Genomic DNA, 14,538 nt, shown 5'->3' with positions numbered 1-14,538 from the left:
TGTTTATTTTTTGGTCAGGGAACAAAGTGCCCACCTGCATCTTGCTGAACAGACCCGAGTTTCTAAAGATGCGTGTGTCATGCACCTTTACAGACCACCCCACGTTGATGTAGGTGAAAGGTCTCCTGTGATCCACAAGGTCCTGCAACACCATTCAGAAGTATCCCTTCCGGTTTATGTACTCTGTGGCAAGGTGATCAGGTGCTAGGATAGGGATGTGGTGCCATCTATTGCCTCCCCCTTCCAGTTTGGGAACCCCTCTGTGGCAAACCCGTCCACTATGTCCTGCACGTCTCCCAAAGTCACCACCCTTCTTAGCAGAAGCCTATTGATGGCCCTGCACACTCACATCACAGCAGTGCCAACGGTGGATTTACCAACTCCAAATTGATTCCCAACTGACCGGTAGCAGTCTGGGGTTGCCAGCTTCCAGAGAGCGATGGCCACTCGCTTCTCCACTGTCAGAGCTGGTCTCAAGTGAGTATTCACGCACTTCGGGGCTGGGGACAGCTCCACACAAAGTTCAAAGAAAGTGGCCGTTCACATACGAAAGTTCGGCAGCCACTGCTCAACATCCCACACCTTCATAACGATGTGATCCCATCAATCTGTGCTTGTTTCCCGGGACCAGAACCGGTCCTCCACGGACTGAAGATGATGCATGACAGCCTGCAGCAAAAGGGAATTGTTCCTCTCTATGACTTATAGCAGGGTGGCCTCAGTAACATCGCTATTTTCTGTCTTGAGGCTCCTCTCTTGCCTTTGAAAATACTGCAGGATAAGGCGTGAGGTATTTGTGATGCTCACAATGATGGAGCCCGCTCAGCTCTGCACTATGTCTGTCTGGCAACAGCATGTACACAGCATAGAAAAACAGCGTGAAAAAGCGTTTGCAGTTTGTTTGGGACAGGGAGGGAGCATGTTGCATCATGGGAGCATGACAAGCTTCCCAAAAGCCTCTGCAGCTAGTTGCACTGTGGGATAGGTACCCACAGTGCACTGCTTTGAACGTCAACTCAAGCGTGGCGAGTGGGGACGCAAGAGCCCGGTGCAGGGAGCATGGTGTGATCGTGCTCCTGCGACTTTTAAAATTCGGTGGGTGAAAGTCGATTTAAAGTAAATCAACTTCAGTCTACAGTGTAGACATACCTTTAATATCCTGGGAGCAGCAATAAGCTGCTTAGATTGCCCATCTGTTTCTTTTGACCACAAATGTGGGAACCTTATATAAGCCTATTGATAATTACCATCTGAACAGATCTGAGCTTGAACAAAAATTAAACTACTGGCTTATCATTTTCAGACAATTTCTCCCAACGTACCTTCTACTGCCAGGTACAGGAAAAACGTAAGTCCCCACTTGTAACCAGCTTTGTCCTTCAAGGCCCTTTTTCACGTGTGGTTTCTCTTGGTGCCTGTTGGGGTATTTGTATATTATCTGTGCATGCACGATGAGCACAAACAAGCGTGGAATACGAGTGTGTCTTGGAAGGGAGTAATGGGATGTTGCTTCTTTATTCTTGCGTATTTACATCATTATTTCGTTCTAATTTGGCTTGCCTAGTAACTTTTCTATTCAATAAAAGCCAAAACACAAGCCCTGTCCCTTAATCTCCCAAACAGCAGCTCACCGCTGAGAAAATAATCTAGATATAACTTCCAGCCTCATACACTCTTTTTTCCATTTATATGCAAATACTGACCTTTCACCTAAACTGTCTCAAAGAAGTATTTCCTTAAAAATGCAAATAGCACGTTGCAGGCCGTTACTCTGGCTGAGTCGCTCTCATATTATTATTATTTCTTTTAACCTTACCAGCACAGTAAAAACCAGCTCCTAAACTGCACCACGATAATTACTTTTCATATCAAATCAGAAGCCTCTGTGGAGCCAATATGTCGACACAGCAGGAGAATTCCCTGCCGATAGATTTTGAGGGAACAATTTAGGAAGACCACCATGTCTTTGACAGCTGGGAATGTGGCTTGCACCACAATGTTGTGCTTCTTGAAAGAAGCAGCCAGCGGCTCAGTGAAAAGCTCCATATATTTCCTCTATTTTGTAAGACATCTCATGTGTGAGTTTGACACACCTGACAATACAGAAAATATAATAGTAACACCTAGCTCTTGCACAGTATTTTCATCAGGAGATCTCAAACTGCTCCATGTTATCGTTCTCTCTTAAGATGGAGAAACTGAGGCAGAGATAAAGGACGTGGCTTACTTAATGTCACCCAGCAGGCCAATAGCAGAGACAGAAACAGAACCCAGGTTGCCCGAGTTCCAGTCCAGTGCTCTGTCTCATATATAAACCGGTGCACTTCAGCAGTGTATTTAAAATAGGTGATGTGTGGCCCAGTCTAGAGTCCAGTCCAACTGGAGTTCTGCATGACCGAGTTCATGGATGCACAAACTGAGTGGTAAAAGTATGCACATGGATGCAAGTTGCGTGTGGGAAATACGCAGTCGGGAATGCAAGCCAGGTAACTATGCATACAAGCCACCAGTTTGCATGCACAAGACACATGATTTGCAAGGGCAAAAGCTTATTCTTTGGACCCATATTTTGAAAATTTGGTCCATGCGGTTTTAACAAAATACACCTTCTTCCAGTTCTCTCCAACTGTGTTTGAACCCTTCCATGTGTATGAATTACATTCCTTCCACAGCACCTGTTAGTTTAGCCCACTCGGCCTTAGGGAGTCTCTAAATTGGTGCACCTAATATGTTGGGGAGGAGGTGGAAGTGACATCAGCTTCGACTGAGGGCCTGATTCTTCCCTCAGACACTGGTTTAGCATGGGCGTAGCTCCACTGATTTCACTGGAGAGGCTCCCCATTTACACAGGTCTCAGACAGATCAGGATGAGGCCCATTGACTCAGCTAAGAATTTGGCACAGCATATCTGGGCTGTCAATGTAAGAGCCAAGGGAAACGGAAGAGTGCTGTTGCGGTGGTTGTGAGTGAGTGTGGGTGTGTGTTAAGGGGGCAGCCACACACAAGAGTGTAGAATAATAAATGAAATCCCTAACACACCAGGGTGAGGGAAGAGAGTCTATGGCTTGTAAGCAAGACCACTCTACGTTCCATTTGGGTCTTCAAAACCCTATATGCATCCGGATGTTTATTATCCAAACATACAAGAGCATTTCAAATTTCAGTCCGGTATAGCATGTTGCTCAGATCTCCTTCCGTTTGAAAAGCATTTGACAGGAAAAAAGGGCCTGTGCCAACTGCGCAGAGCAAAACCTCAAACTTGTGGGGTGAGCTTCTGTAAGTGGCACCGCACAGAACTCCCAGCCCAGCCGACAGGGAGGTTAAGGTGGCGTTAAGCCACCCTTCCACCCTCTTGAATTCCATGGCTCCTGGCAGTCTTCATGCCTGTCTCAGTTATGACAGCCTGTACTGAGATCCCTATGGGCGGCAGCATTGGCCAGAATCTCTGCAGCACCATGTGCTGTATTTCCATGCCCAACAAGCTGCTACCCCTATCCCCATCTCCATATCTGGCACATCCCCTATGCCAAGCATTGCAAAGGGGTCCTCAGAAGGCCATCTTCTGGCTGAACTGGGCAGCTTCTGCATGGGAAAGTCCTCCCCAGCTGGACTTGGGCCTCTTTACACCGTTCTGGCCCTTCTACCCCATGCACAAAGACTGCAGTAGGGGATGAAGATCTCACCCCTTGTCCGGGCTGACTACAGGAAGACTGTGCAGGTGACCCCAGCAACCCATGTTTTACTAGCAAAGAGACCTATACAAATATTTAGGAACTGTGGCAGTAAGAATTTTCAGCATTCAAAAAAATATCCTGTATTGAAAAAAAAATAAAAAAACAAACCCAAAAGACTCACCAACACTTTACGTGGGTTTAGTTTTGTTTTTTGTTGTTATTTCTGTTAACAAGCAGGGTGATTGATTAAAAAAAAAAAAATCACTGGTGTAAATCAGTGTCCTCACTGAAGTCATGGGCCTATGCCAATTACACCAGCTGAGAATCTGATTCATCATGCAAAAAATAATAATTTCAAAGCGAGACTTCGTTGCTTCCTAAATCTGATCCATTCCTCATTAGCCAAACTCTTAAGATTTCAGGCAAATTTCTACCATTTTTGCTCTCCCAAATATCTGTGTCCAAGGAACTGGGGAGAATTTCGCTATGAGTCACGTTGGCCAGGTTCCATAAAATAAAATCTGCAGTCAAGAGTTAGCGGGGGGGTTTTGTAAGGGAGATTTCTGTACGTTGGATGCCACATCATCGGTTGTTGAAAGGAGAAAGGAGGGAAGAGGCTGTCTCTAAAGCAGGCTGCTAAGCAGCCAGTGAACAGCTTGGCTTTTAGTGCCACTGACGTAAAGTTAGCTGACTAAGTGGGCTACATCCAAAATGCCAGCTTGTCTTTATTATATTAAGCCTTTTCTCCCTCCTGTCATATAAGAAGTGGAAACTTGACACATAAGTGTGTGTGTCAGAGTCAAACAGACAGAAGCAATAAGTCGTAATAAGAGGTGAGATCATCATGAAATAATCACTCCTTTGGGGTAACATGTCGCACTGCTCAGCACCCTACAACTCTCAGCCTTTGAAAAGGTCAATCATTGCTCAACAGCGCCCCCATTCGCACATTTCATATGGCTGCCGAAGTGACTTTCATTTTTATGTACATGCAGTCAATAAATGAGCCCGTTAGACAGACTGACAGCAGAGAAGGAGGCCAGCACAAAACTCAAAAGAGCCTCAAACAAAAACGTACATCAGTTTGCCAGTGGTTCCAATGTCACGGAACACTGGAGCATGGCTTCTGCTCTGCCCAGTTTATTTAGCAGCAAGAAGAATCGTCAGCTTCATCAGCCTCACGGTGCCATTTTCAGTGCTCCTGGAGACGCACTTAATTGAAAGTGAAGAGGAAAGAGTGGTACCTTCCTATCTGTCATGTTAGGCTGTATGGAGACTCCACGATTGCTCGTTAAGTGTGAAGCAGAGTTAATAGGCTAGTGATTAAGCAGTCATGGCAGGGAAGGGGAAACATGTACAGCACCAGGGACAGTACTCGGGGCCTTCTGTCTTCAGAGTGCTGGAGCAGGCAGAATGCCTCCCGGGTGTGGTGGGGAGCACAGGGAGAAGTGGTTTTTATACCTTCTGCGCAGCCCCAGAAAGAAGTCAAGGAAAACTCAGCAAAGCAATGAAAGTTCTGGTTCCGAGGGGCTTGCGGAATCAGATCCTTTTAAAAAGGTGCCGCATGAACTTCCTCTAGTGCCGACCTCCAGCTCGGCTTCTGTGCTGTGCGGGGAAAGGCCTGAGAAAAGTCCCCTCCTGCCCAGCTAAGTTCTTTTGGGGGCGTGCAGGACCTCTAGCCATGCTAGTCCATCCCCAGTTGCCTTGGCCTCACAAGACACCAACGGTCTACATGCCTGACCAAGCAGCCAGTGACGGAAGAGTAAGTTGCTTGTGGGGAGCTGAGGCAAGTGGAAAAGGGCCATAAGGATGTGCCCTTCACCTTGGACCCCCTGGTATGGCTCAGGTATAATCATAGCTCTTATGCTTCCCTGAGTGCAACGACTGACGAGGCAGCAGCTACAGCATTAGCATCCCAAAAGGTCAGAGAAAGCAGGGCCGTTGTGCCCCCGAGTGGTCCCATCCTGGTACACTGGGAAGAGCACACAGCTCTTTCTAAAATGATGGCACATGGGCTCCTAGAGCCATTTTCCTTCCTGGGGTAGGAAGCCTCCCAGAGCTCCTTCTGGAGCTGTACAACTCTGCACCAACCCCAGCATGGGGATCTGATGTCCAGCTACAGAACAATACAGACTGGACTTCTTTCTGCAATTGTTACATTCCGAGCAAACGCTGAAAGAGCTACACTGCTACATAGGGCTTACTGTACAGGATCAGACCAGGGTATCTAGTTTCCTATCCATGGAGAGTGGCCAATGTCAGCTGCTGGAGAAAAAGGTACAAGAAATACTGCAGGTGGCAGCATTTGGCCATAGGGAAAGTTTCCTCCTGTCCCTTGCTAGTTAGAGGTTGTGTCATGGCCTGGAGCATGAAGGTTTATATCCCTTCCAAAACCCTTTTAAAATAAAATTAAAAAACAAAACAAAACCCTTTACTATCACTGGGTAATCTTGTGATCTTTAAAAAACACCCAGTCCTGTTTGGAATCCTGCAAAGTAAGCCATGGATGGAGTGAACGTGCCAAAGGTCCTTTGCCATTCCAGTAGCAATCTGTTTTTCTGCCAGTCAGAAAGCTCCATTCTCAACAACTCAAAGCTGAAAGTTTTGAAGGGAAGTGTGAAAGGAGAGGACCACTCACAGTGGGCTCCTTTGAGGACAACTGTACAGACTTTTTTGTTTTGTTTAAGAGTAATTCCACAGCTTCCAGACACTTTTTAACAGGGCAGCTATCTCAATAGGGCTACTAATCCTTGCCGGTCACTTATGGTATTTCTCTGGGCAAAGTAGCTAGTTGTTCACTGACTAATTAAATCAAAAACTTTGGGCCAAACAAATGTTAACTCCACTTGCCAGGAGCTAGTGAGACACAAAACTTCAAAATTATGGAAGCTAGATGTATGTACCAACAGTAGAAATCTGGATAGTAGCAATTCTACAATCCTACAGACAGTATAAATACTGCATCTTTCTCTACACACCAATGTGAGCTTTCATTCCAACCAGATTTATATCTTAGCATCTTAGGAGATGCTGAGTTCTGAAAGAACTCACTCTCTCTCACACACACACACACACACACACACACACACACACACACACACACACACACACACACACACACACACACACACACACACACACACACACACACACACACACACACACACCACTCCCCCTCCCCCCCAAGACACTCCACTCTCACCACATCAGTCACACACTTATGTCTTTGCCCAGCAATTGATTGTCTCTCACTCCTGTATTTGTGGTTTTGTCACTTGTGACTAGAACAGGGACTGGGCCTGAGTCACCGACTCCAGTTTTATGCCAGTGTTATTCCCCTGTAATCAGCCAGTGTAAAACCAGAATAAATTGGACCCACTTGTTTGTGATGGGTGAAAATAAAGAGCCTGATTCCGCAGTCACTATACAAGCAGAGCGCCCTTTGAAACCAAATGGGAGTTTTGCAGACAGCTAGCAAAGCAGGATTAGGCTCAACTTCAACAAGGATAATCAGCACTGGCTCAACTCTGGATATCACTGATGTCAATGGAAACAGAATTAAACCAATGCTGACTGCCTTTCAGAAACCCACCAAAACATGCACGACACCTCAGAGGCATTATTCGTCACACTGTGAGGTATATGTTCTACATTAATGCGTAAGCAGAAGTACCATTACCATAAATGGTGATTAAACAGATACATAGAGAATGGAAAGCAAGGAAGGAGTCGGAGAGATACTTCACACAAACAGGAGCCTTAAGGTTAAATGCAAACAAGAGATGGAGGACACTGATAACCATGGAAGTCAAACGGAGGAGTCTGGCCTAGCACTCTAGACCCTTAGGGGTTAGCATGGCCTCTTGCAGCGTGTATGGTTTCATATATTTGGCAGAGACCACAAAAGATCCTCATTTGTTATGGTCATAACCAAAAATACCGTTCTTCCCTTGGGAGACCATTTCCCATTCTAGACTGTTTCCCTGTCAGGAAAGGCAAATATTCAGCCTACATTGTTCCTCTCCTAATTTCATCCCACTACTCCCAGTTACACCCTTTGTGTACGCCAGATCAGTGGTTTTCAGCCTGTGATCTGCAGACCCCTGGAGGTCCACAGACTATGTATAAGATTTCCAAAGGGGACCACACCGCCATTTGAAATTTCTTAGGTATTCGCAAATGACAAAGGGTTAAAAACCACTAGATAATTCCGTTACCTCCATAGTGCTTACACCCCTATAGATTGTTCTTGTATCCCGTCTGAGGCCCTGTCTACACTAATAGTAGTTTGTTGATATAGTATACTGCTATTCCTATACCAGCAAAGCACTCCTAGTGTATACACAGTTTATACCAGCAAAGCTCACTGCACTGTTACCAAAATAGCTTGTATCACACACATCCTGAATTTGGCAAGCGATTCTGGTCAAAGCAGTTTTGCAGACATAACTGCACCTACAATTAGGTGCTTCAGATTGCTCAGATATGTCTGTCACAAATCACACCTCTTCACAACCTTGACTGACATAAGTATGTCCCCAGAGGTCTGTAGCATAGACATAAATCACTGTCTAGTCACCCTAGACACAAATTTTCCTTGAGACTCTTTCCTCCTAATTTAATCCTGCCAGGCCCATAATCATTTTCATTGCTCTTTTCTGGGCTCCCACCAAGGAGTCACTAGGTTTCTTGTTGCTATTATTACTCTGCATTCTCCAAATTACATCAGAATTCTTAAGTGACCTCGTGGCTAGACCTTGCTTAGTAGACTTGCTTCTCTAGTGTTTGGGCCAGTTCAAACTGGAGTGAATAGGAGCAATGCCGGCACCACACCGTTACAGAGCAGGCTCAGAACCAAGACACCCAGTCAGAAGGCTCACAAAATGAAGGCGGCTTGGATTTAGTTCTAAGTGCAGTGGGAGATATTTTTGCCCCAATCTGCTCCCTTTGTATCATGAAGGCAGAGCAAAGGGGAGTGGAGACTTCCTGCAACACCCTGGCTTGGAAACCCCTTAGTGTAGGGGAGTCTCCAATAAGTGTAGAACGGGCAAAACATAGCTCCCATCTCAGCTGTGTCATGTTGAGCAGCAGAACCCGTGCAAAGCAGAGAGACTGCTCCACCAACTTACACTCAAATTTTGAGGCTAGAAGGGACCATCGTGATCATCTTGTCTGACCTCCTGCACCCCACAGGCCAGGACCCCACCCACCCACTCCTGCAATAGGTCTGTAACTTCTGACTGAGTTACTGAAGCCCTCAAATCTTGATTTAAAGATTTCAAGTTAGAGACTCCACCATTTACTCTAGTTCAAACCAGCAAGTGACCCATACCCCATGCTGAAGAGGAAGGGAAAAAGCCCCCAGGGTCTCTGACCCAGGGGGAAGGAATTTCCCCTACCCCAACCATGGTGACCCTGTTAGACTCTGAGCATGTGAGTGAGACCCACCAGCCAGGCACCTGGGAAAGAATTCTCTTTAGTAACTTAGAGCCACCCCACCTAGTATGTCATCTTCAGCTGCTGGAAATATTTGCTAATAGGAGTCCCAGATGACCCATATGCCATCATAGCAACTTTACAGCTAGTGTCTATGTACAAATGGGCTGAACCAAGCCCTCAGTTCCAAACACCCCTGAGCATGCAGAAATTTTGGATCCAGATCCACATCTTTGTCGCACTAGTCCATCTCTAGTGTTTTGTTACTACTAGTCTGCAAGTCCTTGGCGCAGTCTCTCTCTCTCTCTGGTACATGGGGAAAGCCCAAGTGCCTAAATGGGAAAGCCAAATTCTGCATTTAGATGAGGCAATCGATGTGGAGAGTTCTTCCAAGGGATGCTGGGTGCCCAAATGCTGATCTGGGTGCTCATATGCAAGATCTGGATTTCAGATTATTTGGAACTTGGGCCCCAAATGTCTTGCTGCTAGATAAACCATTCCTTTGTCCCCTAGCAGAACTCCCCCTCTTCTGGCTCAAGAAAAAAAATGGAGGAGTCACAGGTACTGGAAAGACAGCAAATTCAGATTATAGAACATTTTAGACCACTCAAAACATCCAAAGCAATTGGTGAAATTCTATTTTTTTAATCTTATCTGCACTGTTTAGGTGTTCATATGTAAGAGTATTTTGGCTAAAAAAAAACTTAAAGCTTTACATAGAAATTCTGGAGACAAGCGCACAGAGTACATATTTGATGTCAAATTGTTGCTTTTCAGACCTAAAAATAAAAATAAAAAACCAGTAAGGGTTACCTGCAGATTAAGCCAGAGATACCGTGGGTTTTAAGCAGCGTATATATGAAACCTCCCCCGGAGACATCTCATGTATCTTATAATAACACGCACTATGGGAGCTCCATAATGTGGATTTTGAATTCATTTCTGCTGAACACACCAGACTCCTAAGCTGGCAGAGAGCTCCTAGGTAAACAATCTGAGGTGCTGCTGCAAGAAACAATTCTATTTCTGATCTTCTGCTTTCAAACAGGCTCTGCTCTGAGAGGGGTTTGAGCAAACCCACTGGAGTAGCACAACCCCCATGGAACAGGCGTGGGTGGGGCAGGAAGCTTGCCCTAGAAGGATCTATTCCAGTTCCAAATGGTTTCAAGCTGGTAGGCAAAAGAAGAAACTTAAGTCCCACTGCTCTTATTTAATTGGAGCAAAGGTAGCTTATGCGGCAGTTTTGGAAACATATTGTCTTACCGCATATTGGATATACTTATCCTTAACAGCTCAAGATTGATTTCTTTTATGTAGAGGAAGGAGGGAGAAGAGCCTGCACTAAGTTGTGTCTGTTCCAAGGAGTTGCCTGTACCACTTGGACTAATATTTAGAATAATCAAAGGCATGAACTCATTATGGAAGGGAAGTAGAGTTTGCAGTCATCTGCAAAAAAAGGAATCTTCAGCATTTGGTATTTTGTTCGCATGCTGGCACCATATGGCTCTCCCCTGCCGCTATCCTTTCACACCAGAACTTTATGTTCAGATGCTTTAGTTAATATTTTACTCAGCAAGCATAAACAGGAGGCAGACACTGTCATCGACAGCAACCTCCTTTTCAAACGAGATACCCGTGTTAATATTGAAGGATTCTTTCAGCACGTAGTTTACCGAGCGCATATCTAATTTTTCCTTGGGGGTCTTGTGAGCGTCTAACGAGGTTTCTCTCCTTGGTTTTTATTCTGTTCAGACTTGGCCCCGCAAGGTGCTGTGAGCCGTTATCTCCTACTGAAATCAGTGCAAGTTTAGAACACTAAGCATCTCACAGCTTCAGTCTGCTGCACTAAAAACTCCTTCAGGCTCGGCTTTCCACTGCCTGATATTCTGCGTGTGTTAGGCATTTATCCACTTGGAAAGGATTCACTGGAATTGCAAACTCCTGCTTGCCAACAGAAGACATTGATTTCTTACAAACCATCCATTTTGGGACAGAGGCAAGCCCTGTCCCTTAGCCCCCACCACCAACCCTGTTTCCTGTAGTATGTATATGTGGAGGCAAGGCAAATTTAAGTGCAAAACCATGCATTCTTGACTCAGGCAGAACTCCCGTTGACTTTGAGGAAAGTTTAACTTAAGTAATGACTGAAGGTCTATATTGCCAAAAAGTTATTTTGGGTGCCCCTCTTAAAACACCTTAAAGAGGCCCAATTTTTACAGGACGTGGTATCCCTTTAAAATATCTTTACTTGGCTACCCAAAAGTGACTAGTCACTTTTGAAACAGACTAAAAGATTGTGGCCTTAACAGCTACATTTAGATGGGTTTTTTTTTTTTTTACATTTTGCATTATTTCTTAAAACAAACAGGACTTAACAGATGTCTTTCAGCCTGCACGCTTATTAATGAGAATATTGTCAGAATGGAAATCAGGTCACAAATGTTTAATACGTTGTTTAAAAAAGTCTTCAGCTTCTTTAAAGAGTTCCACTAATCCCAAACATGACAGATGTACAAGGCAGTTTTGCTTGGGGCAGATTAAAATTTGCACTCTGATTTGCTCTTTCAGTTGGTCTGATTAAAACATTTTAAAAAATTGCAATGTGCTGACTTCAAAATTAAAAAAATAAGAAAAAAGAAAAGTGAATAAAACTTGCCCAGAAAAGGCCAGTGTGATCACAATAAAAGCAAATTTATTCCTGGTAACATAAAAAGGGAAGAAAAACAAGTTGGAGTCCATATACAGGTTAGCACTAAAGCTTTCTGTTAAGATGAAAAGGAGACTTTTTCAAACTATATTTTTCCATTTGAAAGTGTTTATTAATCTATTCTCTCTGAAGCAAAAAGTTCAATGAAAGACAAAGATCAAAGGCATTTTAATTCAGGTGAAAATGATGTTTTTCATTTTTTTTTTTTTTTTTAAAAGAGAAAATAATTCAGTGACGCATCACTACAATACTGCTTTAGTTTAAAGACCGACAATTGCTTGAAATCGTCTAACTACAGAGACACTGATCTCAGTGTCTCCCAGCCGGCCATTTATCAATAAAGAGTGTGCACAAACATTCACAGAATTCCACTCTGCCTTTCTGCCATCCTTTCCACACCACACTGGGCCTTTGCCAAGACCTTCACTGTAGAGGCTTTCAAAGTCCTGGTTTTTCCCTTGCTTTAGTTTTCCTCCAAAGTGTAATACCACACACAGTCAATGCACAGGGGCAGCTCTGAGCCACACAGAGCAGCGGGCGTTGGAAATCAGTATTCCAGGGATGGTCTAAGGGTGAAACCGTGGCCCTGTCTTCTTCTGGACAGGCACCAACCTGTTGTAAACAGACCCAACTCCTTGGTCCATGTACATCTAAGCGCCCTGGGTCTGACTAGTGAGTCTCCTAGCTCTGGGTCTCTCACGCATGCTCCCAGGTGTGGGCCTCATTCTTGACACTCCAACGTGGTGGGACCCTGCCATCCCACTTCCTCAGGCCCCAGAACCTGTGCCTCAGCTCTTCCAAGCCACCAGCTGGTTAAACACATTCTCCCAGAGTCCATCTGGCTGGCGGGGGAAGGGAAAGCACTGGTTTCTTGTTAAACCCATCAGGGACAATGGGACAGGTGAGCAAGGAACACAGGCTTAGTAGAACAATTTCACCACTGATATTTTGTCTCTCTCTCTCTCACACATGGTTTAAGAGCAGATTGGGGGTGGGGAGGGAGGGAGGCTCTGAAAGCACCCTCCTGGCACCCAGGATAAAATCCTAGTCACTGACAAAACCAGAAAGGTTTTGACAATACCATGAGTTTCACCCTGTGTGGAGTTTCCATGAACTCATCCAGCCAAGGTGATGTGTACAATGTGTGCACCAAGGGAATGCCAAAGGGCAGTCCTCCTAACCCATGCATGTCCTACCCATCTGACTAGTCACAGAGGGCTGATACCTGGGGACAGAAGCCTATTTCCCTAGGACCGCTCTTCCCACCTTAATATCCCATGGTAGAGAGTGGTGCCCGCTGGTTCTCTGTCTGAGCTTGCCAGAAGCCCTCCCCGCACCCAGTCCTACATCTAGTTTGAGAAGCATATAGCATCACTCTCTCTACAATGGAATATTAGGGTGGGAAGAGAGGTCCTAGGGTCTTAGGCAAGAAATTGGAAATCTCAGTGTTTGGGGACAGGATGATGCTGTGAAGACTAGCTTCTTCTTCATGCCTAACCCCTCAACCTGAAGGACAGAGTCACACGTGCAGATATCCCATGTAAGCAACTTCAGAGCCAGAGGAAGGGTAGATAATACCATGGGAAATCTGGGCTATATAAAGAATTGCATTTAGTTTCCATGGAGCCACCCCATCAAGATGATACATTTGCATCTTCTCCCCCAACCCCAACAAAAGCAAAAGGAGTGGGTTTTATTTTTGCCACTGGAAAAAATGGAGGGGGGGGCGGGAAATGTGGCCCTTATCCTTTTGTCACATTTTTTGTAGGTAGCAAGAGTCCTTGGGGAAGAGTGACATACACACGCATGCATTATTACTCTAGGAGTAGTTCTTTAGAAGTGTATTAGTCTGCATTTATTGCCTGGCTTCTTTATTCATAGCATGATATTCTTCCCCAGCTACTAAAACTCATTGAAAGTTCAAGTCCCCTTGTAGAGTCAAATAATGTTCAAGTGGATAGATTGTTCTTTAGAAACTGATCTTTAGTGGGGCCTTGCTTCAGAAGCTGCCACAATCCACCTCAGAGGTGGCTGCCTCTCAGTGGTGGGTGACCTGATGTGCAGTGCTTAGGTTAGGTTCTCTGCCCACCACTTTTCTGTGCTTCAATTGCCCTGCCTTCAATACAGGGGCATAAATACCACTTTACTGGCTTTTGAAATCCTTGGACAAGAGCAACATGTTATTCATTTGGAATATCATCATCCTCGGTAAAGTTTACAACGGATTCATAATCCTACATATGCAAAGGTACAACGAGAAGGAGCTAGTTACCAGAGACAAGTGTATCTGTCTAGGTTAATACAGAGAGCTCATAATCAGGACAAGGACAGTTCCCTTTCTCTGGTCCCTGTCCACGACACACTCCTTCCGTGAAATGCTCTATCCCCGGGCTAGATCGGGACAGCCACTGGCTGCTTTCACCCAAGAGTTTCTGGCTTTCCCGAGTTACCCCGTGCTCGTCTGAGAAGCACCGACTCGCTCCAAGGTCTGCCGCTCTCCTCCTTGCAGGCACATTTCCCCATCTCCTCTGCAATTCAACCCCCCGCTCTGACTTCACAGCAGCGGGGGGAACGCGGGGCTGCTCCTCTCCGGCGGAGGATGTGATGCTTTCCGGCCAAGGCGGGCTCGGCTAGGAGGAGTTCACCCCCATTCCCGGCGACATGGACGGGAAGGCTCGCCGCTCGCAAACGGAATGAGCGGCGAGGCCGGTTCCTCTTCCA

At 45.5% G+C, this 14,538-nt stretch overlaps 1 protein-coding gene across 1 annotated transcript in view; it reads right to left on the bottom strand.

Annotated features, from left to right (window-relative positions):
* The window catches only part of MYT1 (myelin transcription factor 1), a 106,390-nt gene that overhangs the window by 82,265 nt on the left and 9,587 nt on the right, over positions 1-14,538 (bottom strand). The window lies entirely within an intron of this gene.

This window comes from Emydura macquarii, unplaced genomic scaffold (assembly GCF_026122565.2).
Source record: "Emydura macquarii macquarii isolate MOO-44397 ecotype Brisbane River unplaced genomic scaffold, CSIRO-AGI_Emac_v2 contig_1483, whole genome shotgun sequence".
In the NCBI taxonomy this organism is placed as follows: Eukaryota; Metazoa; Chordata; order Testudines; family Chelidae; genus Emydura; species Emydura macquarii.
Note: the sequence above shows the minus strand (reverse complement) of the source record. Positions and strands in the feature narration are given on the sequence as shown.